Raw genomic sequence first — 26,547 nt, forward strand, 5'->3', positions numbered from 1 at the left:
GTGTTACAGTTCTTAAAGATGGTGTGTCCCAAGTTTGTTCTGATGTTCGGATGTGTCCAGAGTTTCTTCCTTCTGGTGGGTTCGTGGTCTCACTGACTTCACGAGTGAAGCTGCAGACCTTCGTAGTGAGTGTGACAGGTCATAAAGGTAGTGTGGACCCAAAGCGTGAGCAGCAGCAAGATTTATTGCAAAGGAAAGAACAAACCTTCCACAGTGTGAAAAAGGACCAACCGAGGCGTGGCCACTGCTGCCTAGGGTGGCCTGCTTTTATTCCCTTATTTAGCCCCACCCACATCTTGCTGATTCGTCCATTTTATAGAGTGCTGATTGGTCCGTTTTACAGAGTGCTGATTGGCACATTTTGACAGAGTGATGATTGGTGCATTTACAAACATTTAGCTAGACACAGAGTGCTGATTGGTGCATTTACAATCCTTTAGCTAGATAGAAAAGTTGTCCAAGTCCCCACCCCACCCAGAAGCCCATCCGGCTTCACTTCTCATTTGGATGCTTGGTCTCAGCCTGACCCATTACCTTCTTATCTTCCTATATCTTAGGGTCACTTCATGCTTAGAGGCAACTTGCTGAAAGTGAAGGTCAGTGTGATCCTTTTTCTTAGAAGACATATCCCTTTCCTGGAACTTAGGTAACTGATTCATAGCCTGAGTCAGTCTTTTGCATCTGTGAAAAAAATGGAAAAATGAACCAGACATGGTGTTTGCAGTCAGTCTTCTTTGAATATAAAATATATAGGCAGAGGAAAAGATTAAACCAGGCAGATTAACCTCAAGACCCAAAGACGAATGCTAAAATGCACTCTAACGTGAAGGGTTAAGCATTCCAGGATGCCCATTGGAAGGTTCTTTATCCAACACTTCTCTACACATTCCAACCCCAGCATGAACATCAAATAATTTCTTTTAAAACTTGAATACTCAAACAAGAAAGTACAGCATGGGAGATAATTTTTAAATCATTGTGTAGTGATTAGAGGAGGAGAAATAAAGGGTAATGTGAGATTTTATAAATAAGTGCTTTGAATAGATACAGAGATATTGCAAGGACAGATAAACTCACTATCTTCTTTGCAGTATAATATCATTGGTGCAGAAGATTTGGGATAGAAATCCAGTGTGGGGGCCAAGATATGATCATTATGTGCAATATCATCTTCAAAAAGTCAGGTCATGGTTATCAGTTTGTTACAAAGAACATCTTAGTCTCATTTCCTGTCCAAGGCAGGAACTTTCCCTTGAACATTCCTGAGAGAAGATAACCTATTTTGTGCTCTAATCACCCAGTCTTCTACCAGAGGTTGAAGTGACATTTTGGCTCCATTTTCTCGTATTTTATACAAGAAACTGGGAATTCCAGCATCTTACTCTGCTCATCAGGGATCCTGAGGGAGCTAGTAATATGCAGAAAGGATGTCAAAGGGCCATGTTACTAAAGTTGTGGAAGCTCCATTATCCACAAAGCAGAGCTTATGAAACAGTCTATACTTAGGCTTGAAGCCTAAGCACAATCTATTCTACTTCCCTCAAAATCTATTTCTTAGCACCATCAAGACTGGTTCTGTCCAGTGGGTTGTGGGTTTGGGGAGAAGCAGAGGAAAGATTGACATCATGTGGAAGCTGGAAGAGACAGAACACATCTCTTGGTGCATTTGAAGGTACAATGACTCCATCCAGTAGTAAAAGGTGTTCAAATGAATGACTTCGAATTTGACCAGATTATCAAATGCTGCTTCCCTGATAAATAGCTCAGACATGGGTTAGAAGAGGTGGACCTGGGATGGGAAACAATGCAGACTCTCATGTTTGAACAGCTCCAATTCTCAGAAAATTCTTTTAGTTAACCACTGTTTGTCTTCTACATTGCACTCAAGCCTAACTCTACACTTTTAAAATCAACATATAAATTATAACTTTCTCTCCTATGATAACTTTTCAAATGTTTTTTGACATATCTATTCAGTATCAAGCTCCCTTTTGAAAATTGGGCCATTATTTCCCAACCTCCAAGTTCTGACTCTTTTTCCATAATTATTTAAAGACTCCTAATAATGGTGCCATAATCATAACTATAGGTCCCCTTTATATCTCAGGTTGACATTCATGTGATTCTAATCCTTGAACTCATTTGAAGATTCTAATTGCTCTTGTATTCTCTTCTTTTCCATCTGGAGCTTATCTCCCTGATGAGCATCTGCGTTGTGATTCTTCTAGAGTGGAGACTATTTCTCTTGTGAGGAAAGAAATTAAACATACCTAGTTCTACTTTCTCTGTTGCATCACATCTTCTCTTTTAAGTAGTAGTCCTAAACCTTCTCTGTTCTTCAGGAAGATCATAAATGTTACTCCCTAACCTAAAACAAAGCAAAACAAGACCTTACTTCATGAATTATTATTGGCCTTATATGCAAGACTGAGTTGATCCCAGTCTCAATTTACCTAATACCATCTATTTTAACAATAATAATAACAACAATAATGAATATTTATTTAGAGATTTCTCTGTTCCAAGCACTGTTCTGACCACTTTACATATATTTACTCAGTCAACTCTAACAATAGTTACTGAGGTGGGCCAGGCTCAGTGGCTCACGCCCGTAATCCCAGCACTTTGGGAGGCTGAGACGGGTGGATCACCTGCGGTCAGGAGTTCAAGACCAGCCTGGCCAACATGGCAAAACTCTGTCTTTACCAAAAATACAAAAATTAGCCAGGGCATGGTGCTACATGCCTGTAATCCCAGCTACCTGGGAGGCTGAGGGAGGGGAATCACTTGAACCTAGGAGGCAGAGGTTGTAGTGAGCCAAGATTGTGTCACTGCACTCCAGTCTAGGCAACAGAGTGAGATTCAATCTGAAAATAAATAAATAAACTAAATAAAAATAAATAATTACTGAGGTGGCTATTATTAATATCTCTATTTTGGTGATGTAGAAACTGAACTTAGAAGTTAAGGGGCTTGAGCATATACATTGGACTAGAAGGGTGGAGGAGCTGAGGTTTGAAGTTTCAGTGCAGGCATCTAGCTCCAGGGTTCATGGTCTTTTAGCATGACACCATGCTGCTATGTCTACTTATAAGAGTATGCACCCTTTTATGTTCTTTCCTGTTTTTGTGAGCCTTATTCTATCTTTTATATATTTTTAAACTCTGAGCTCCTTAGAGAGTTTCCAATGGCCAGTCAAATTTATTTAGGTCCTCTGAATAGGCTCTGAATGGAAGAAAGTGTTTTTCATCCCTGAAACCCACAGGAATACTTCAAGGTTCAAGGTCAGGGCCTGAAGGAGAAAGTATCACAGCACAAATAACAATGTTAAAATTCAAAGGAAGATGAAACCTCAAAATAAGATATTAAGGTCAAATACTAGAATCTACAGGGATGCTGTCCTGGTTAAGAGGCAATAGAAAGGAGGTAGCATAAGGTGATTCAGCAGGGGAGAGATGTGAGACCAACGGCGTTAGATCAGTGGAGCTGTAAGAGAGACTCTCCAAATTCAGTTATGGAGGAGAATGCCAAAAGAGTGGGGAGAGAGTGAGCTAGAGATTTCCAAGTCTCCTGGCAACTCTAAATACCAGGGGTACTAGCACCCAGGTTTTCGCTTCTAATGCCATTCTCTAATAAAAGGGACGAGGCATTCTTGGAAAAATGGCTAATTCTAGCACAGAGCAGGGAATAGACAGGATGAGCCCAGAGCATTTGGTAGTGACAGAAAAGAAGAAAGTGCAGAAAGAAAGAAAAAGGAAGGAAGAGAAGGGAAGGGAAGGGAAGGGGTGGTATGGAAGGAAGGAATGAAAGGAAAGAAGAAAGGGAAGGAAGGAAGTCCAATGAATGGGATTGGGGTCTATTTATATCTGTGTTCTTAACAATCCTCTTCATCAGGGATTGGATGTTTTGTTTTTTGAGATGGAGTCTCACTCTGTTGCCAGGCTGGAGAGCAGTGGTGCAGTCTTGGCTCACTGCAACCTCCGACTCTGTGGGTCAAGCGATTCTCCTGCCTCTGCCTTCCGAGTAGCTGAGATTACAGGCACACGCCACCATGCCCAGTTAATTTTTATATTTTTAGTAGAGACGGGGTTTCATCAAGTTGGCCAGGGTGGTCTCCATCTCCTGGCCTCGTGATCTGCCCGCCTAGGCTTCCCAAAGTGCTGGGATTACAGGTATGAGCCACCGCACCCAGCCTGTTGCCTTGTTTCTGATGGGAGTCCAAGACTCTCCAAGCTATCTATATGACAAAGACAAAACTACTCTTTCTATCCTGTACTATAATTCTACCTGACAAACATATCCTTCATGCTCCTTGTCATTTTGAGCACATAGCCCGAGCTTACCTAACTTTCATTTGAACTTCCTCCCTCTTCACTGCCAAGGTACTATGTTCCTTCATCTTTGTGCCTGAACGAGCCCCCCTTGCTGTAAGCTTCATGCTGACCCCTCATTCTCCAGAGTATATGCTGTTTGCTGCAACAGACTACATGGCCAGTGCCCTTGCTGGGAGCAGATCTAGACATCATATCACCACGGTCTTCATTCTGAAGTAACCTTAGAAGTCACTTTCAGTTCATAACATTAAAGCAGAGGTTACAACTCATATGACTGACTACATGGGCCATATAAAATAAACGAGTCAGTGGGCCTAAGATCAGGAAAATGATAGCTCAGGCAAGACTGACACTAATTCTTGGCCTCTCTGTCTAAGAGACAGAAGAGAGTGCTAGAGACTGTGGCACCCAGGAGAACCCAGACCGAAGAGGGCAGCCACTGCTCAGCTGCTGCCAGTCATCACAGCACAGGAGCAATGGACCAATACTGTGAATTTATCTTCTTTTGAAAGACAATTCAGAAGTCAAGACTTTTATAAAAAGTCTGAATTCATTACCTGTATTAAATTTTCTTTGATTTAAAACACTGATCAGTTTAATACAACATGCCTGTAAGATATTACACAGCTACTGCAAGAACCCTGCCTCTGCATAAAACGAGAAAGATAAGCACAGTCGATTGTTTTCACAAGCCCGGTGTCATGCAAACAGGATTAATAGCCCAGTTCTAGGCTAACAATTTCATAGCAACCATGTGGTTATTATGTGTTGTATATATGAAATTATGCCATAATGAGCTGTCTCCTAACAAGATTGTGCAGGCTGTAAAGCTGTTTTATAGCTCCAAGAGAGTTGCTCCTGAGTTCATTGACAGTGGTTATTGTTTCTTTGCATCTCACTTACTTTTGAATTAAAAAATACTCACCCTACTCTTTCTTCTCAGTTACAAGTTTTAATGTGGGCCGGGCGCGGTGGCTCAAGCCTGTAATCCCAGCACTTTGGGAGGCCGAGACGGGTGGATCACGAGGTCAGGAGATCGAGACCATCCGGGCTAACACGGTGAAAGCCCCGTCTCTACTAAAAAATACAAAAAACTAGCCGGGCGAGGTGGCGGGCGCCTGTAGTCCCAGCTACTTGGGAGGCTGAGGCAGGAGAATGGCGTAAACCCGGGAGGCGGAGCTTGTAGTGAGCTGAGATCTGGCCACTGCACTCCAGCCTGGGGGACAGAGCGAGACTCCGTCTCAAAAAAAAAAAAAAAAAAAAAAAAAAGTTTTAATGTAGTGCACAGTGTTTCTTCATCTTACGTTCTTTGAAGAATCCTTTCCCATCTCTTCAGTTATTTCTACCTGTTCCATCCTCCCTCCTGATAGCGCCCCAGTAGTGAGATGGAATGTGCTGGAGGGGTTTGACCAGTTCTTGGGGGATTTTCACAGTTACCTGTCTACAGTTTCTGTTACATGGGAACTTAACAAGCTGAAATTAGCAAAAGACAAAACTGACATTGTTTAAACACATACTTACCAAAAGATCTAACCAGTTCCTCCTAGAACTAGAAGATATTTGAAAATTACAGAGGTGCTTTTTTTTCCTATCACTTTCTTTAAAACATACTTTTTCATAGATAATCTTATCTTTTTGGCATCAATCATTATTTATAATTCTTGAACAATTTCCAAATTTAACTTGTAACCATATTTCCAACTACCTGCCAAGTGTCTGTGCTACAATTCCCTAATTGCATTTGATCGTGGCTCAAGTCTGCTCACTCAGCTTTATTCCAGTGGGCTGCTCACCTCCTCTGTGTGGAGCCTGGGAGCCTCTGGAGACAAATCTTGACTCATTTCTCACCTCCCAACAGATCAACCAGTAGCCACACCTGACTTAAATGCAATCTGGAATCCAGTTCTCTTTCAGCTCTTCCATTTCTTACAGGAACTTTTACAGTAACTTCTGAACTGTTACTCTTGCCTTTGAACTGCCTCCTTTCCAATTTATTATCCACAAGTTCCCTGGAGTTATTTTCTTTAAAACAAAATGATAGCTTTGTTTCATTAAAAGACAGTCAGTTTACTCCATTGGCCAGAGGGAAAGGAAGAAAGAAAGCACATGCCCACACAATCTCTTTACTGGGGTATTTGTTAGCTAATACATCTTTCAAGCCTCATCTACTTCATTGCCTCCTGTGCCCCAAGTTGGAATTACACATGTCTTATTGCCCTGTCCCTGCATATTTTCTGGCCTTATAGACCTCTGTGCCTTTATTTATGTCTTTCCTTCTACTTCAACAGGTTATCTGTCCTACCGTGGATTGTCTAATGACTTGTGCATATGTTCTTATCCTAGGAAGCAAAATATTTATTCCTTTTCCTGTATTCTTTAATACCTAGTTTATGCATATCTGATGGCACTTATTCTAATCGGACCTTGTTCTTGTCATTCTTTTCCTTTTTGGGGGGAGCTTAGGACCCAAGTCTTCGTCCTCTTTTGGTTTAACTAGTACCTTACACAGAAAAGGTAGTCAATAAATGTTTGAAAAAAAAATCTCAGTTTGATAATTAGTTGAAAATTTCTTCAGTTAATGAAAACTTGGTACAACCAAAGGAAAATGAATTGCCAGAGTTTACTATGCCCCATGAGATATCTCTTTTCATACAGGTGTGCTGTAGAGGAAGGGAAGAGTGGGAATATAAATAAATATGAAAAATTCTTAGAACAATGTTGTATTATTATTATTATTATTATTATTATTATTATTATTTTGAGACAGAGTCTAGCTCTGTCACCCAGGCTGGAGTGCAGTGGTATGCTCTTGGCTTATTGCAAACTCCCCTTCCCAGGTTCAAGCGATTCTCCTGCCTCAGCCTCCCAAGTAGCTGGAATTACAGGCTCCCGCCACCACACCCAGATACTTCTTTTTGTATTTTTAGTAGAGACAGGGTTTCACTGTGTTGGCCAGGTTGGTCTGGAACTCCTGACCTCATGGTCCGCCCGCCTTGGTTCCCAAAGTGCTGGGATTACAAGTGTGAGCCACTGCAGAACAATCCAATTTTCTATTTGGGTTTTTTCTTTGTTGTTTTTTGTTTGTTTGTTTGTTTATTGACAGACAACAAAGACTGTCACCCAGACTGCATTGCAGTGGCGTGATCTCAGCTCACTACAACCTCCACCTCCTAGGTTCAAGCAATTCTCCTGCCTCAGCCTCCTGAGTGGCTGGGACTACAGGTGCCTGCCACCACACCCAGCTAATTTTTTTATTTTTAGTAGAGATGGGGTTTCACCATGTTGGCCAGGCTGGTCTTGAACTCCTGACCTCAGATGATCCACCCACCTTGGCCTCCCAAAGTGGTAGGATTACAGGCGTGAGCCACTGCTCCTGGACTTTTTTCTTTTTTTCCTTCTACTTTACTCTTACTCTCCAAAGTTAATTCACACAAAACCTCCCCAGTAAAATGGAAGTGAGGTTTAAATTCAGACCATAATTTAGCCAGTTGACCAAATGCCATTTTGTCTAAGAAAATAAAAAGCTACCATTGTTGTTGTATCTCAGAGCAGAAGCTCTTTCTTCATTTTATTCTTTAAAAACATCATTCAGGGTTGGGTGTGGTGGCTCATGCATATAATCTCAGCACTTTGGGAGGCTAAGGCGGGCAGATCATTTCAGGTTAGGATTTGAGACTAGCCTGGCCAACATAGTGAATATCTGTCTCCACTAAAAATATAAAAATTAGCTGGACGTGGTGGTGGGTGCCTGTAATCCCAGGTACTCAAGAGACTGAGGCAGGAGAATCGCTTGAACCCAGGAGGCAGAGGCTGCAGAGAGCTGAGATCAAGCCACTGCACTCCAGCCTGGGTGACAGAGTGAGACTCCATCTCAAACAAAATTAAAATAAGTAAAAAATAAAAATATTGTTCAATTTATAGTTAGTATGAAACTACACCGTCTGTCTTTCCTTGTATTCACTGATAATGGCTCAGCAGTTTTTTGAAGTGTCATTAATAAGCCATGTTAGCAGGAATGACCTACACATATGCATGTCAGGAGGACTTGAGGCCACTGCTCTCTTTGTGTCACCTTGACGTCAGCCTTGATAATTGTCCAGGGCCTTTGACTTCATAGCAGTACCTGGGCTTGTGTCAGGTTGAGTTCTGTGATCACACACAATTTTCATCAGAAACTCTAATAAAACTATTTTTTTCTCAGATGACTTACCACGTACTACTAAGTAATCTGGGAGAAGGAGTCCTAGGGTTTGGATGGGATTCTGCCTTGGGCGTATTTTGCTCTACTGGGCCCTGGAGGCCTTGCAGATGCTGTCAAGATACTGCTTTTTTTTGTTTTTTGTTTTTTTTTTGAGACAGAGTCTTGCTCTTTCACCCAGGCTGGAATACAGTGGCATGATGTCGGCTCACTGCAACCTCCGCCTCCCAGGTTCAAGCAATTCTCTTGCCTCAGCCTCCTAAGTAGCTGGGACTACAGGTGTGTGCCACCACGCCCAGCTAATTTATTTTTGTATTTTTAGTAGAGACGGGGTTTTGCCATGTTGGCCAGGTTGCTGTTGAACTCCTGACTTCAGGTGAGCTGCCCGCCTCAGCCTCCCAAAGTGCTGGGATTATAGGCATGAGCCACTGCGCCTGGCCGATACTGTATAGTTTTGATGGCCATCACTGGTACAACACCCTGCACATGCCAAGACTGTCATGCCTTGTCAGCTATAATAAAAAGCAGGAGACAAATGGCCTTTTGTTACCTGAAATGATGGATCAGTATGTATGTGCAAGGATGCACACTGTCAAGTTCTTGTGGGTTAATCACGCCAGGCTGATGGAGGGGCTCCACGAGTTCCAAAGTAGAAGGAGCTTGAACGCCAGGCTGTGGCTTTGAAGCAGTTGTTTTCTCTGGAATTAGCTAATGAGGCTCTCTTTGTTTGAGGATTGGAAAGCCTCCAAAAACCCACTCAAGAGGGAAATTAACAAATGTCTTTTTTGTTACCTCCAGATAAATCTTCATGATGAAATGTGCCACTGGTCCACCTCTTCAGTCTTCTCTCTTCTTCTTCCCCACTGGAAGCTCAATTACCATGAAGGCCAAAATAAATAAATAAATAAATGAACAAACAACAAACCAACCAAATAAATAAATAAAGCAGATAAACCCTGGTTCTTTGCTTTAAAAAAAGTTGCAACAAAGAAAAGGTTTAGAGTAATTTCTAGTTAGAAGTGGCTGTGAGATTCACCGTCTTCTGGTGATATTTGAAATATACTATATTCATGCAAATATTTCTGATTATTTAAACCATTATCTGTATATATAATTACCAGTAGCTGCTGGCATTATCTGAGCATGCAAAAGTGGGAACAGCAGCAGTAACCTGACACATTTCAATCAGTGTGGGCCATCTCAGAGTCACAGTTACTAGTAAATCTCTGCATGAACTAGATTTTATAAGGTATTATGATTCTTTCATAGCTTTTAACTTTTTATTGATCATCAGTTTTACTGATTTTTGTTAATATTAGAAATTTTAATAAATGGTTTGTGCACAGGTACTTGTTAAGCATCTATTACATGCCGTAGAATATTCTGATTATTAAGGATGTCAAGGTGTGTAATCCAGAGTCACGGTTTTCAAGGAACTCTGTAGATAATTACAGTCTAATACATGGGTGTCCACTGTTCTAGGCAGTGTGGCAGAAAAGAATAGCGTGGACAGGTGGGGCTCGGTGGCTCATGCCTGTAATTCCAGAACTTTGGGAGGCCAAGATGGGCGGATCATGAGGTTAGGAGATCGAGACCATCCTGGCTAACACGGTGAAACCCCATCTCTACTAAAAATACAGAAAAATTAGCCGGGCGTGGTGGCAGATACCTGTAGTCCCAGCTACTCGGGAGACTGAGGCAGGAAAATAGTGTGAACCCGGGAGGCAGAGCTTGCAGTGAGTCGAGTTTGTGCCACTGCACTCCAGGCTGGGAGACAGAGCAAGACTCAGTCTCAAAAAAAAAAAAAAAAAAAAAAAAAAAAGGAAGAATAGTGTGGATGCATTCAGAGGATTTAACTAGGAGAAAACAGTGAGGAAGGGGATCTTAGCAGAGGCAGTATATTAACAGATGTATATGACAGCTTACACTGCTGTAAGTAATCCATTTTGACAGGCAAGTTTTGCTTTATAAATTGGGTAAATATTGTTAATGAAACTTCTGTGTAAGTTACACATGAATGTGTTCCTATGTGTATGTGTGCATGCATATTTGCATTTGTATACACTTGTGGGTATTTGTATTTGTCCTGTGTCACAATAAAATGTATCTATTTTTGGACTTTGGAGTCAAAAATATTGGAAAACTGTCTATGTAGGTAATGGACACAATAGAATTTAGAAAGCAACTTTTACAAACATTGCAGATTTGTAATTGTATTTTCTAATATCATTGATATAAAAAGTTGAGTGTACCAGCCAATTGTAAAGAAATAATCTTTTCAGTGAAAACACAGGTGTTAAATAGAACCTTTCTCTTGGCCTATGAATCACTCTTCTAACGCTTGGAAACAATTAAAGAAATATTCAGTGATGTGTAGAATTTAAACCCCAGAGAGACAGGAAGACACTGTATAGTTCCAGATGCAACATGCTAGTTATTTTGGCAAAAACATAACATAAGAAGCCACCAACTCTCACAGGGAAAGCAGAGAAATTCAGTATTTGCTTGTAACTTAGATATTTCTTTCTTTCTTTCCCCCCTAAGAACACATCTTTTCTGGTGGGAAAAGGGAATTTAGATAATTAAAGCAGAGGGAATAAACATTTTCAGGACCAAAGAGAAAATAGCTATTTGAGTCACATATTTAAATGCTAATCTATAATTTTTTTTTTTTTTTTTTTTTTTGAGACAGGATTTCACTCTGTTGCCCAGGCTGGAGTGCAGTGGTGCAGTCTTGGCTCACTGCAACTTCCCTTCTCCCGTCTTGGGCTCAAGCCATCCTCCCACCTTAGCCTCCTGAGTAGCTGGAACTACAGGCATATGCCACCATGCTGGCTAAATTTTGTCAAGACGGGGTCTCACTATGTTGCCCAGGCTGCTCTAGAACTAGACTGAAGTGATCCACCGGCCTCAGTCTCCCAAAAGTGCTGAGATTATGGATGTGAGCCATCACCGTGCCTGGCCACCAAATGTTTTTCATAGTAGACTAGGGCTTTATGATCCTATAATTTTTTTTTTCCTCATGGAACCACTCTGACTATATATTATAAAGCTGTCAACATCTGATTTTCTTGATAAAGATCCCTGGAGTTTTTGAGCTTTTTCTTTTCAACATAGTGCCTGTTTTTTATCTTGACATTTGCTTTAAAATCATTGCTAAAAGTAATGAGGATTCTGGAAAGAGCATGGTTCACGATTTTGTACAACTGATATAATGATTCTGAAGCAAATAATGGGAAAGGGGAGAGTTTGAGAATTTGGTGGCCTTAGGGTAAGCTTATGATTTGTTTTATCTTTCCTCATATCTACCTAATGCTGTGAAATTTTGGGATTAGATTTGGACTGGGGACAAACGAGGAATGGAATTAGTGGAGGGAGAAAGGATTAGGAAAGTTACAGAACTTGGCAAGGTTCTTGGAGATGGGGAATTGATTTCTCTGGTGTTGTGAAATGTCATCTTCCTTCTTCACTTAAACTGAAGTACAGGAAGGCTTCTGCTGCCCCTCAGTTTCACTGTGTCACCATTTTTAGTAGAGATAAGCAGAGACTTGTTGTTAGTAAGGATAGGAAGGAAGGTGATGCTGATGAATTTTTGCTGGTGCTAGGTTAGCTGCCAGCCGGCCTGGCAATGGCTGTGGTCCAGTCAGCCTGGGGCGCTTCTAGTATTCTCTGTCATGGGGCAATATGTTAACGAATTAAAATGCCAAATAGAAATGAGACACAATTCCAAAGACATGTAAACTGAAAAACACCTGTTCCTATTTGTTGATTTTTTTTTTTCTACATATACTTAAAAAAAAAAAAAAAAAAAAAAAAAAAACAAAAAAACCTTTATGTAAGTCTGTCATGGGGTGCACTGAAAAAAAAGTGTTTATTGATGAGCCATTTCCAATTTAGGCCTTAAACTTCAAGACCCAATTCTAAGACCCATATGCTTCAAAACGTTCTGTATACTTCAGCTCAAAATGATCTTCCTCTCCTCTCGATCTGTAATGTTTATTGACTCCATCCCTCAAAGAGCAGTAATGCATCATGTTGAAATAAAAATTGAACTGCAAATCCGAAGACTTGAATTCTAGGTTCCTGATCATTTTTCATAGTGTATTTAATCACACAGTTTAACCCCTAGGTCTCCTTCACTGTGACTCATTATGGTGAGTTCGCGTAAGAAAGTGTCCACCATAGGACACTAAATTCAAAAGAGTGACCGGTAATGATTGCTGTCCCAAGGATGTCCAAATGGGAAAACCATTATCAGTCTACACTCTAAACCAGAAGTGGCTTATTCCACCAAAAGAGGTTAAGGGCTCCTTACCACAGTCACAAAACCAGAATATATATTCTTTCGGAGAAAACCTAGATGCAGGGCATGAGATTAGAGCCCTACAATGGCATGTCAACAACTTCTAGAGCCTGTTGAAGTCTGGAGAATAAACAAATTGATAGATTGGTATTTGAGTCACCGTCAGAGTAAGAGGAATAATAAGATTTTGAATCAAGAAGAGGAATTCTACCACATGCAACTAGGAAGAAAAAAGCAAATTAACTGTGACAACACTCATTAGGGATTATCATTATATCTTCAATGAGGAAGTAATAGAGACTGATTATTTACTAGGCATCCCTTATTGATCCCTATTTATCACTACGTAGAGTAAAATGTGCAATTTTTCCCTTTACTGTGTGGATTTCATTAATTTATACAGTCATCACATATTGATTGTACATATACTGTATACCAGACACTTTATTAGCTTTAAGAATACCAAAACAAATATGCCAGATATAGTATCTAACTTCCTGGAGTTTGTAGAGAGATTTTTGAACTGATTTTCTCAGCAGACTAACACAAAAACAGAAAACCAAACACCACGTGTTCTCACTCATCAGTGGGAGTTGAACAATGAGAAAACATGGACACAGGGAGGGGAACATCACACACGAGGGCCTGTCTAGGGGTAGGAGGTTAGGGGAGGGATAACATTAGGAGAAATACCTAATATAGATGACAGGTTGATGGGTGCAGCAAACTACCATGGCACGTGCATACCTATGTAACCAACCTGCACGTTCTGTACATGTATCCCAGAACTTAAAGTATAATAATGAAGAAAAAGATGTGCAAATAGAGTCACGTATAGTATAATAATGATATGGATATGGTCTAACTGATTGAGTCAGCATTCTGATACTAAGAGAAAGGAAAAATCAAAACAAAATAAAGAAAAAACAAAGCAGACAGTAGCCTTTAACAGTTTCCTTTTAAAGAAACATTGTTACCTGGGTTCATTACATGTTAGGAAGTACTATGAAGCACTTAATAAATGTCAAGTGGTGGTATTAGATAATTAACATGTGAAATTCCTCATATGGTTATTTAAATTTTGTTGTGGTATTTAACAGTTTGCATGTTTATGGCCTTTTCCTGCAACTGAGTTGTAAAATCCTTAAGGGAAAGGATGAAGAAAGAAAGACAGGAGAGAAACTAGCATTTGTTGACTGGCTACTACGTGAAAGCCACAGCACTAGCTACTAAACCTATGTCATTTTATTTAAATAGGAAGATCAGAAAGTATTTCTCATGTTCCTGGTATCTCCTGCACTGCCTAGTGTAATATTTCATACTTACAGGTGCTTTATCAATATTTGTGTTGGTTGATTTAGCAATTTAAACTACTTCTAAATAGAGTTAAGTGAGTTTTTCCCAAAAGACTCATGCCGTTTTTTAGGAGGCACACTAGCCCTTTCCATGTCACCTTCCTTAAGAAGCAGGGCAAAGAGATGATAGTTTTTATACTGAAATCATTTGTTTAATTGTTCACCCATTTATGAAAGCCTCTGTAGAGTTAAAGACAAATACATTGCCCAGGTACCCTTTATGCTGCAAGTTCTGGACAGATAGCTGCCAATGCCTGACAATAGTGTAAATTAATTCACTGCGTGAAGAGAGCAACTTGCCAGTGGGACATGATGTAGACCCTTCTAGAGTATGAGGTTTTCTACTTGGGCATCGTCAGCTGTTAGTTTGTTGGACTGCTGCTGCTGGGGAAAGACCCGGCCATTTCATGATGTAATGCATCATCTTCTGGAAAGTCAAATTCAGGATGTAGTTTCAACTAGTAGTAACTATATTTTTCTATCTTTTAAAAAGTGAAGGAGGAACAGACCAGTCCATACACATGGACAGACTTTAGGGCTCAGTTGCTAAAAAGATAGAAGTAAAATATTATAGAAATTGCTTACAGTACATGTTAAGTGAGAAAGATAAGGTAAAAATGGTTTATGACCTATAACTGTGTTAAAACTAACCAAAGAGACACACATCATTTAAAAAGATTTAATGTTGGTCAAATTATACACAACGATTCAGAAGTACTGGAAGTTGAGGAGGACTAGCAAGCCAGATAGTGTGTCCGGAATTGGTGAGTTCTTGGTCTTGTTGACTTCAAGAATGAAGCCGCGGACCCTCGCGGTGAGTGTTATAGTTCTTAAAGATGGTGTGTCTGGAGTTTGTTCCTTCAGACGTTCAGATGTGTCTGGAGCTTCTTCCTTCTGGTGGGTTCGTGGTCTCGATGTCAGGAGTGAAGCTGCAGACCTCCGTGGTGAGCACTACAGCTCTTAAAGGTGGCAGGTCTGGAGTTGTTCATTCTTCCTGGTGGGTTCGTGGTTTCGCTGGCTTCAGGAGTGAAGCTGCAGACCTTCGCGGTGACTGTTACAGCTAATAAAGGCGGCATGGACCCAAAGACTGAGCAGCAGCAAGATTTATTGTAAAGAGCGAAAGAACAAACCTTCCACAGTGTGGAAGGGGAATCAAGCAGGTTGCTGCTGGCTGGCTTGGGCAGCCTGCTTTTAGTCCCTTATCTGGCCCCACCCACATCCTGCTGATTGGTCCATTTTACAGAGAGCTGATTGGTACGTTTACAATCCCTGAGCTAGACACAGAGTGCTAGGCAGAAAAGTTCTCCAAGTCCCCAAAAGGTTAGCTAGATACAGAGTACTGATTGGTGTATTTACAAACCCTGAGCTAGACACAAAGAGTGCTGATTGGTGTATTTACCATCCCTTAGCTAGACATAAAAGTTCTCCAAGTTCCCACTAGACTCAGGAGCCCAGCTGGCTTCATCTAGTGGATGCTGCACTGGGGCTGCAGGCAGAGCTGCCCGCCAGTCCCTAGCTGCACCTGCACTCCTCAGCCTTTCGGGCAGTTGATGGGACCGGCACCACGGAGCAGGGGGCGGCGCCCGTCAGGGAGGCTCGGGCCACGCAGGAGCCCACCGCGGAGCGGGGGCTTGCACATGGCGGGCTGCAGGTCATGAGCCCTGCCTTGCGGGGAGGTGGCTGAGTCCAGGAGAGAATTCCAGCGCTGTGCATGTGGGCCGGCCCTGCTAGGGGACCGGGGGCAACCTCCACAGCCGCTGGCCCGGGTACTAAGCCCCTCACTGCCCTGGGCTGGTGGCACCCGCTGGTTGCTCTGAGTGTGGGGGCCCCGAGTCTGCACCAGCGCCCACCGGAACTCAGGCTGGACTGTGAGCGCCCCTGGTTCCTGCCCGCACCTCTCCTTCCACATGTCCCGGCAAGCAGAGGGCAGTGACTCCAGCCTCGGCCAGCTCAGGGAGGGGCTCCCACAGTGCAGTGGTGGGCTGAAGGGCTTCTCAAGTGCTGTCAGAGTGGACGCGGAGGCCGAGGAGGCGCTGAGAGTGAGGGCTACTAGCACATTATCACCTCTCAGTAGCACCAATGATCATGAAGAAATTCCCTATCTTTCAGAAAGCATTATTGTTCAGTGGTTTTAAGTTTTGGATGTGCACTCACATTGCCTATATGGAATCCTGGCTCCACAAGTAGTTGTGTGAGATTGTGAAAGTTGTACTTGTTTAATCTGTAAAATGGAAAATATCTGAGGATTAAATTAAAATATAGCTGGATCATGCATAGCACAATACATGGAATATACTAAGTCATGAATAAACAGTACTGTTGTCATTTCTTTGACATTAATTATTGAGGCAATTAGGAAATTTTCTGTCTAGTTAACATATAGCAAATCAAAGTAAGCTGTGAAAAATATATAATGTGCTATGGTAATAAGACACTGAACTGTGATGCTATTATTTGGATTTGTCTGAATCCACAGAAGCATCAGAAATTCACATAAATCAATGGCAGCATCGATGCCTAGTAAATTATAGTCTCAGAAACATAAAGATTCTAGATGTTTTCCCCTTCTTTGCAGTCTTTGTTTGTATTTCACTCTATTACTATTATCACCTATATTTATGGTTTTTCAATCATTTGTGAGTGCTCGGGGGAAATCCATTGGTTCAGCAGTTGAACCAGGGCAGTGAATAGTACATGAGGACTCTCAGACTCTGAAGAGCTGGTCAGGTGTCTCTGGCTAACCCACTTCTAGTGGATAAGGAGCTGCTCCAGGGACGTATCCTTTCTCTGCAGTACAGTGATCTTTTTACTGGTGACTAGAAAGTCCAGGGGAAAGGACAGTCAGCCAAAGGGTGGCAAACTGATGGAAAGGTGGGGGGCAAACTTTCTGTAATCGTGTAAAAGAAACTGCCAATTTCCATGAAAATCCATTGTCTCTTTTTCTTATTAACAAATCCCCAACAAGCCACCATGGCTCAAGCCTGTAATCAAAGCATTTTAGGAGGCTGAAGCAAGAGAATTGCTTGGGGCCAGGAGTTTGAGACCAGCTTGGACAACATAGTGAGGCCTGCATCTCTACATAACAATTTTAAAATTAGCCCGGTGTGGTGGCACATGCCTGTAGTCCCAGCTACACAGGAGGCTGAGGTGGATCGCTTGAGCCAGGAGTTAAAGGCTGCGGTGAACTAGGATCAAGCCACTGCACTGCAGCCTAAATGACAGAGCAAAATCCTGTCTCTAAAATAATCATAATTTTTAAATAAAAATAAAATGCTAAAACGAACCAAATCTACAATTTTATTGGCAATATCACTGCCTTAGTTTTTTAAGAAAGAAAATAAAACATTTCTTACCTTTTCTAACAGTCAAGCTGGTATGTTGCTTTAAGTTTGACAAGTATCAGGTATGCAAAAGTGTTGAGTGGCACATACAGAAAGACTGCTTAAAGGCATCTGACTACGGTGCAGAGGACATCCTTTGTCCTTCTTGCTGCCCGTACTGTGAATGTAGTGGTTGGATCTTCAGAAGCCTATTTAATCATAAGGTAACCTTAAAGATGGAAGTTATGATTAAGAGTGCCAGAACACAAAGTTAAAAAATCTAAAAGTCTCAGATGAAATTTCTGAATCAGCCTTCAACTATAATGCTTAAACTGTTTAAATATGAAAGGATAAAAATAGGGGCATTTATGCCACATTTTATGTTATCATTGTTACAGTGAGTACAAGTTTTAATTGGTATATATGTAAGATTTGCTCAGATCTCAATCAATGGTTCTGCCTCTAAGAGGAAAAAGCTTAATTCCAAGCTGCCTCTCTCCTATCTATGAATATCCCAAGCATCACAAAGTACACGTCCAGCTCCTCAGACCCTGTCCTTGTTTTGCATTGTTTAGCCAAACCACTTCTTAACTTCAAGTAGCAAATAGATTACTCACATTAGCATTAGGTTCTCTTATAACAAGTAATTGACAAGAATTGTACCAGTGATTAGGTGTTGCCCAAAGATCTTTTAAAATTCCATATGATTCCAAATACTACCAAATCCTAAAAGACTTAACTGGCTTATTAACCAATGCACACACATACTTACTTATTTCACCCAGTATGTGTTGACTACCTTTTGCCCACCAAGAGCTAGTCAGGTTCACATTGCCTAGCTCCTAGGGACAAAGATAAATCAGAAACCATTCTAAGTCAGCCTTTCATTTTAGCTTAGCAGGAAACACACTAAACCGTGGCTGAAATATGCTAGAAGTTGGTAGCTGGTGATGCCTCTGCCACACCACAGTGCAGTTAATCCAGCATTAGACTTAGTTGGAATCACTTTTTTCTTCCAATACTGGCATTTTTACAGATAGATGGATGTATAGATGAATATCAGTATCAAAAGGTCCATGCTTTGTTTTCCAATAGCAATTCATGTCCAATTATCTGACTACTAGCACAGTTATCTGCTATGGTTGTTAGAAACTTTGGAAAGCAGTAAATCCTCCAAAATTGTCAGTTTTGAAATCTGAGAGAAAACAGAATGAACAGATAAGAGATGCTTCAAGGCAGTTCAGCTCTGTGATGGTTCTGTTGAGATAGAACACACATATGCAAAGTGTTTGAAATAAGAATTTCCTTCGAGGAGAAGCACAAAGGGAATAGAAGGCCCAGCATTTGTTACTGGCCTTAGATAAGCTTACTGTTCACCTATTTATCAATGTAAACAAAGCCCAATTAGTTTGTAGCTGAAGGAAGAGAGGACATGGCCAAAGATGGCCTTCATGAACTTTTTTTTTTTTCTGTGTGAAGTATAGAAACTCATTTTCAGTATTGGATTTTGACTGGATTGTTCTTCTACCCAGAAGCTGGCTCTGCAGAAGTTATGATCAGATCTTTGGAAGTAACATTTGATCTACCGCTGAATATAGATCCCCTCCCTTCCCTCTTCTACTCCCTCCTTGCTTTCTCTCTCTCTTATTACACTGATTTCATGCAAAATTAATTATCAATCCTGTCACATCTTGCACTGCTAACAGTGGTCACTATTGAATTATAGGGAACGTGAACTGAGTTTTCAGCAGCCTAATTGCTTCTCCTGTGCCCAGCAAAATGTTACATTAAATACTCACAGCAAGCAGATTGTATTCTATTTCCATAACAAACTGGCGGGATTTCATTACCAGAATCCCTGACATCTACTCACATGACTCTTTCCTAACTGCCCTATCAGGCTGTTCTTGGATAAAGTAAGTTCGTTTCCAAAGCTGCAGCTGCCTAGTGAGGTATTGAAATATTGTAGCCACTTGCAGGCCAAAAAGGAAAAAATAACAACAGCAAGTGGTCCATGAGAGTGAAGTGGAGGTATTAAAACTAGACTGGGTGTTCTCTTTTGGAAGATGACAGACTGAGTCCCACAGTGCCTCACTCCATTCAAAGCAATTAGGAGTGCAGTGACAATGGATCTCCAGGGCCATCACAGTGTTTTACCTAAAGATAACAAGAGATTAGCCCTTAGTGACAGATGACTAATATATTCTGTGGACACTGATTGAGAGTTTGGGAGTTTCTACTGTCTGCCTGAAGGAGCTTAGAGAATATGTACATGGGAAGACAAAAATGTAAAGAAATAAATGTAATGCACTGTATAATGCATAATGATAAATGCATCTTCAACGTACCTAGGTAATTTAGAAGATATTGCAGTGGGAGAAGAGTACTGAGATATTCACCAAATTCCTACCAGAAAATTTAACACTTGAGATGGCTGATGAAGGTTGACTAGGAGTTCATTAGACATAGCAGAGAAAGTCATTTTAGAAAACATGATAATAATAGCCAACTTTGATTGAGAGCTCAATTTTGCTTGTCCTTTTTGGAAGCGTACTGTATGTATGTATTAGTCCATTTTCACACTGCTATAAAAAACTCTAAGACTGGGTAATTTATAAAGAAAAGAAGTTTAATTGACTCACAGTTCTACATGGCTGGGGGGCCTCAGGAAACTTACAATCATGGTGGAAGGGGAAACAAACACATCCTTCACATGGCGGCAGGAGAGGGAACTGCGGAGTGAAGGGGGGGAAAGCCCCTTATAGAACCATCAGATCTCATGAGAACTCACTCACTATCACAAGAACAGCATTGGGCTCCCTATGATCCAATCATGTCCCACTGGGTCCCTCCCACAATACGTGGGGATTATGGGAACTACAATTCAAGATGAGATTTGGGTGGGGACACATCCAAACCATATCAATGTATTAAACAGTTAATCTTTATAGTGATTCTATGAGGTATTATTCCCATCTTAAGAATGAGGCATGGAGAGGATAACTAACTCATAGCTAGTAAGTAAGAGAGCAAGAATTCATACCCCACAGTATGAAGAAGTGAAGGATGAGTAGGGAATACAGAACTTGATCATTGAGAGTCATGCTAGTCACACCAAGGAAGTTAGAGTTAATCAATTGACAATGGGGAGCTCTTGAAAAGAACTGACAAGGTCAGATTTGCATTTTAGAAATATTGCTGTGGAAACAGGAGGATTGATTGGAAGGAAGCCAGAACTGGAGCCTGGAAAATTAGCTACATGGCTTTTACAGTATTCCAGGAAGGGGGTGATGGAAGAGAGGTTGGAGCATGGGAGCAACAGCTGGAGTGAAGAAGAGAGGATATGTGTGGAAAATCTTTAAGGGGTACATTTGGCACAACTAGGTGATAGACAGAAATGATGGGTGGGGAGTAGAATTGGTGCATCTACTCTTCTGACTGCTTTTCCCTATCTCCAGTCTCACCAAGTGTCTTGAATTAGGAAGCAAGGAAAAAAGGTCAGTAAAGAAAAAGAGAGAGCAGGGTTAATGGAGAACAAGCTCAAGAAGGAAGAATTTAAAACTTGGAATAAAGCAGGAGAGGATAAAGAAACTACCTATGGAGTACTATGCTTATTACCTGGGTAACAAAATAATCTGTACACCAAAACCCCATGACATGCAATTTACCTATATACCAAACCTGCACATGTACCCCTGAACCTGAAATAAAAGTTTAAAAAAATAGAATGAGTTAAGGGATTTGGTAATCTTGAGAAATGTCTGTGAAATGTCCATGTGTTCCATGGGTTCAATGGGGATCTGCCATTGAAATTCATAGACCTGAATATCAGTGAAGAGTAGAAGATTAGAGAATTTACTGTTGGATAGTCTAACTCCTTCTTTTATAGATGAGGAAAGTAACATCTAGAGAAATTGGAGAGACTTGTGTCATATCACTTAGTTTGTTACAGAGCTAAATTCATACCACCCATTTTCATGTGCCCTCAAGTAGTAGCTGACATCTTCCTTCTTGGGAGAGAATCCTTAAACACCAAGTCCCGATCTCATAGGTCTGATAGTCAATCCTTGTAAGGGACACTGTGGTGCATTGCCTGGATCCATCCCAATTAAACCAGGGACCCACATACTCACTCCCCAACCTGCTGGGAGTGCTAGTAACTGACTGGTCTCAACTAGATCCACTCCAGGAATTGCTCTCTGCTAAAGGAAGTTTTCTGTCTCAAGGATATACCAAAATGAAACAATAAAAAATTTTGTATAAAGAGCGTTTGTTGCCTGGGTTGTATGCCTGTAGAATACATTCAGAGGTAGAATCACTGGTTCAATGGTATTAATAAATTTTCCCTTGTTTGACACTTATTCCCCAATGGCTTTTCAAAAGGATGCATCAATACACACATAGAAATATGCAGTAGGATTAACCAATTATCTCACCATCTTTTTAGAAGTGAATTCATTTTGCATTCCTAAATTCCACTAAATTTCAAGAGAGCAGTTAAGGAATAATATAAAACTTTGAAGCATTAAATGTATATATTTAAGATATTATGTCTTCTGTAGTCAATGGCAAATATCAAGAATAGAGAAGATGCACAAAACTGACCACTAGCAGAAACAGAGACCCACATTCTAATCTTACATCTTTCTACTTTGGTTAAAAGCAATAATTCCTACTTCACTCACTGATGAGTCTTTCCCTAACTTGAATGTGACTAAAACCAGTTGAGACAATGAAGTAAAGGCAAAAAATGAGACTGTCAAAGTGATGTTGGTCAATCTCCTGTTCACTGACTGCAGGTTAGGAAATAACATCAACTAGATTTTGTGGAATTTGAGAACTGAGTATTATAAAAACACTGACTCCATTATTAATATTATTGTCATTTTTAATTTTGGATTCAGAGATAGCAGCTGAATAGCAGCAAAAAAACATGCTTATGAAGATCTGCCTAGTGAAAATGACACTCCTTTGGCTTAGGAAGAGAAAGAAAATGAAAGCCTTATTGCTTTCTTCTACTGATTGAAGTTTTTACTTTCTGCTGTTTATTTGGGTTTTTAATATTGAAGACTTCTTTGTAGTCTCTAATGAGTTTTGAAGATTAATTTTACAGAAGTAAGATAATATTCATGTTTACCAGTAATATTTCTGACCATAAGACTCATTTATTTATTATGGATGGTCATTTTATATTTTTTAATGCTTATTTTAGACTCGGGAGGTTTGTTACATGGACAGATTGTATGCCACTGAAATTTGGTGTAAGAATGATCCCCTCACCCAGGTAGTAAGCACAGTAGTCAATAGTTAGATTTTCAAACCTCAACCCTTCCTTCACCCTCTCGTAGTCCCCAGTGTCTATTGTTGACATATTTATGTTAGTGAGTACTCATTGTTTAGCTTGCAATTACAAGTGAGAATATGTGGTATTTGGTTTTCTGTTCCTACATCAATTCACTTAGGGTAATTGCCGCCAGGTGCATCCATGTTACTGAAAAGAACATAATTTCATTCATTTTTCTTTTCTGTGGCTGTGTAGTATTCCATGGTGTACATGTACCACATTTTTTTATCCAATCCACCATTGATGGACACCTAGGTTCATTGTATGTCTTTGCTATCGTGAATAGTGCTGCAACGAACATACAAGTGCATGAATCTTTTTTGGTAAAATAACTTGTATTCCTTTGGGTATAAACCGAGTAATGGAATTGCTGAGTCGAATGGTAATACCATTTTCAGTTCTTTTGGAAATCTTCAAACTGCTTTCAACAGTGTCTGAACTAATGTAGATTCTCACCAACAGTGTAGCATTCTCTTTCCTCTGCAACCTTTCCAACATCTGTTTTTGTTTGTTTGTTTGTTTTTCACTTTTTCGTAATAGCCGTTCTGACTGGTATGAGATGATATCTCATTGTAGTTTTGATTTGCATTTCTCTAATTAGTGATATTGACCACTTTTTCATATAATTGCTGGCTGCATGTATGTCTTCTTTTGAGAAGTGTCTGTTCATATTCTTTGCCTATTTTTAATGGAGTTATTTGATTTTTTGTTGAATTGTTTAAGTTTCTTATGGATTCTAGATATTAGACCTTTGTTAAATGCAATGTTTACAAATACTTTCTCCCATTCTATAGGTTATCTGCTAGTTATGCCAGCAATATTTGTTGAATAGTAGGGAGTCCTTTACCCCTTGCTTGTTTTTGTCAAGCTTCTGACCATGAGATTTTATGTGATGTCAAAACCCAAAACTATCCAAAGGAATTAACTACTGCTAGTTAATTGTACCTATATTAAACACCTTCTTTTAGCATTTTCCTTATTTAGGGACCATCTCAAAGTCATAACAATCAGAATTTGTGTCTTCTCATATGATTTTTCCTCAGAATTACACAGAATACAGTATTCATAAAAGTGAATCAACCATAAAATATTTATTCTTCTATGTCAGGCAGTCTTGTAGGTGCCTAAGAGATACCAAATACAGGTTCATAATTCTTGCCCTCGAAACTCTCCCAGTCTACTGATAAAGCAAGTACCATATGCATGAAAAGATAAATGTCTTTATAAAGTTTCTTAATCATGAGTGCCCATTTGAGTGGTCTGTGGGTTTTTAAGTTATTCACAGAAACTACGCTCCTTAGTTCTGACATGGGGACCATGTGTTTTTATTTTCAAAAAGCTCTACGAAGTGATTTGGATGTACACCTCTGAAAGGAAGTTATTGTCTTAAATATTCTTGGGAGGCAAGGCCTACTTGCATCTGGAGTTGGCTCCAGAAGTCTTTACAAAGTTAGCTTGGCATTATCTGGGTTTCAAAGAATAAATAGAAGGGGATAAACCAAGAAGAAATGTGGATATATATGGGGCACAATTGAATAATTTCCAGAAAGAAATCAGACAGTATAAGGAGTGTCCAGAGAATGATGTATATGGCTGAAATAGAAGGGTTATAGAATGGTAGTTAGTAATAAAGCTTTAATATAACAAGCATATTGAAAAAATTGAATGTAAACACTGATGATATAATAAAAAGATTTAGATTGTTGGGGTATTTTGATGTCAAGTACTTGTCTTCTTGGTGATGTGAAACCATGCATGTGTTTTAAGTAGAAATGTGACTCCATGGGAAAGTATGTAAGAACATGAGCAAAGATGGATGAGAACAGGGTGAGTGTGGAGGGAAACTTTATTAGGATGCTAGTTCTCTGAGGTTATACACACCATAAGGTAGTGGCATTGGAGTGCAGTAAAAAGATGATGACATTTTAAAGGAAGAACCTCCCTGGCAGCATGGCTGAATAAACCTTGGAAGAAAGAGAATTTATGCCTGAATGAATGGAAAATTGATGATTTTGTATCTCAAAGTGGATAATTCATGTAGAGGGAACTGACTTTAGAGGAAAGAGAAAATGAGGGATTTTCTAATGTTTGGGATGATAAACAGGCAAGCAGAGATACTTTGGAGGCAGTTGGATATGTAGCATTGGAGTCAAAGGCCAAGTAAGAGGTAGAGAAAGAGATTTTGGAGAACTTCTCATGGAGCAAATACTCGAAGTCTGGAGAATGGTGAGACTTGAAGGGAATAAGATATGTAGACAGAGACAAAAGTTGAAGGGTAACACTCATACTTTGGGGGAGATCTACATTTAGGAAGTAGGAGGAGAAAAGTAAAGGCACAGTAAGAAAAAGAAAGGTTCAACTAAAGAAGAGAAAAGGCCAGAAAAGTGTAACCCACAGAGAAAAGAGCATTTCTGGGGCTAAGGAGTGATCAACACTGTCAAAATACTATAGATAATCCAGTAAAACAAGTAATGTCAGGATTAGTTTCCTTGTCTACATTACAATAATAGTTATTTTTGTGAGCAAACTGAAATGATGACAATTAAGCATTTAGCCCAAGACTAGGTACAAGAAAAGAATAGCCAAAAGCATCTGTTATTGTAAATAACATAATTACTAATCAGCAGCCAACTATGCTGGCAGTTTTCTAGTTACACATTTGAATAAGATGCAACCCTCAATTTCAAAGAGGTAAGTGTCAATACAAAGATAAAGATGTGAACAGCTACATACCATTTTGGGGTATTGTTTCTATAAGAAGGATGTATATACAGTGGAAAAGGTGCCAGTAGAGAAAAGTGAGAACTTTATGAGTCCCTTGCCAGACGTAAGTGATGGGGTGTTCTTTACATATTACATGTAATTCTTAGACTTGTGCAATTTGCTAAGCCAGTTTATAGACTCTTGCATCTGTATAATTGTTATGTTCTTGACTCAAACCTGAAGGGACAGACTCTTGGGAGGGAATAGCCAGGATCAGCCTTGTATCTTTCCTCTGTGCACAGACCTGTTGCTTACTTTCTCCACCATGGGTAAATCAGAATGACTTTGAACAATGAGCATTTTCTGTAGCCTGAGCAGCAGTTGCTCTTTACACCCAATTTACAAATTAGGAAAAAACAAATAAATTATTTATAGCATGACAAAAATAGGATTTGGCTTAATCCCACAGCTTTCTCAGTTACAGTGCTTGCTGCTCAAGTAATGGATCAATTCACAGTTGGCTAAATCCAGGTCTTTCTGAACCTTTCTATTTAAAGTATGGTTCTCTGACCAGCAGCATGGAGATCCCATGAATATTTGTTTCAAAAGCAGAATCTCAAGCCCCGCTCCAAACTTAACTGGATAAGAAACTGTGTTCTGGCAAGAACGTTAGAGGGACTGTATGCCGATTGAGAGGCACTGGGCTGGAATACTGCATTAGGGCTGAGGAACATCATCACATTCTCCACACTGTCCCAGTATACTACTGGGTGATGTCAGAACAACACGAAGGGATTTTGGGTTATGGTTTAGCTCATAGTACATGCAGAAGAGGCCATAATTAGCACAGGGTACCATGGCACTTCTCATCTGAAACATGTGACATGGATTTGCACAGATGAATATTTCTGACCTATTAATGTTAGTAGTAGAAGCGATCGTTTTGTCAGTGGAAAAAGCTGCCAGATTCAGAAGCAAGTAAAACCTGAA

General features: G+C 40.2%; 1 protein-coding gene and 1 long non-coding RNA gene across 10 annotated transcripts in view; one reads left to right on the plus strand and one right to left on the minus strand.

The window, feature by feature from the left end:
- Positions 1 to 26,547, plus strand: part of NRXN3 (neurexin 3) — a 1,636,170-nt gene that overhangs the window by 1,370,828 nt on the left and 238,795 nt on the right. The window lies entirely within an intron of this gene.
- LOC115897703 lies at positions 246 to 9,458 on the minus strand. The gene is made up of 3 exons (XR_004057473.1): positions 9,325 to 9,458; positions 2,271 to 2,368; positions 246 to 681 (listed from the first exon to the last, which is right to left on the minus strand). It is a non-coding gene; the product is annotated as an uncharacterized LOC115897703 (long non-coding RNA).

This window comes from Rhinopithecus roxellana, chromosome 5 (genome assembly GCF_007565055.1).
Source record: "Rhinopithecus roxellana isolate Shanxi Qingling chromosome 5, ASM756505v1, whole genome shotgun sequence".
NCBI lineage: Eukaryota > Metazoa > Chordata > Mammalia > Primates > Cercopithecidae > Rhinopithecus > Rhinopithecus roxellana.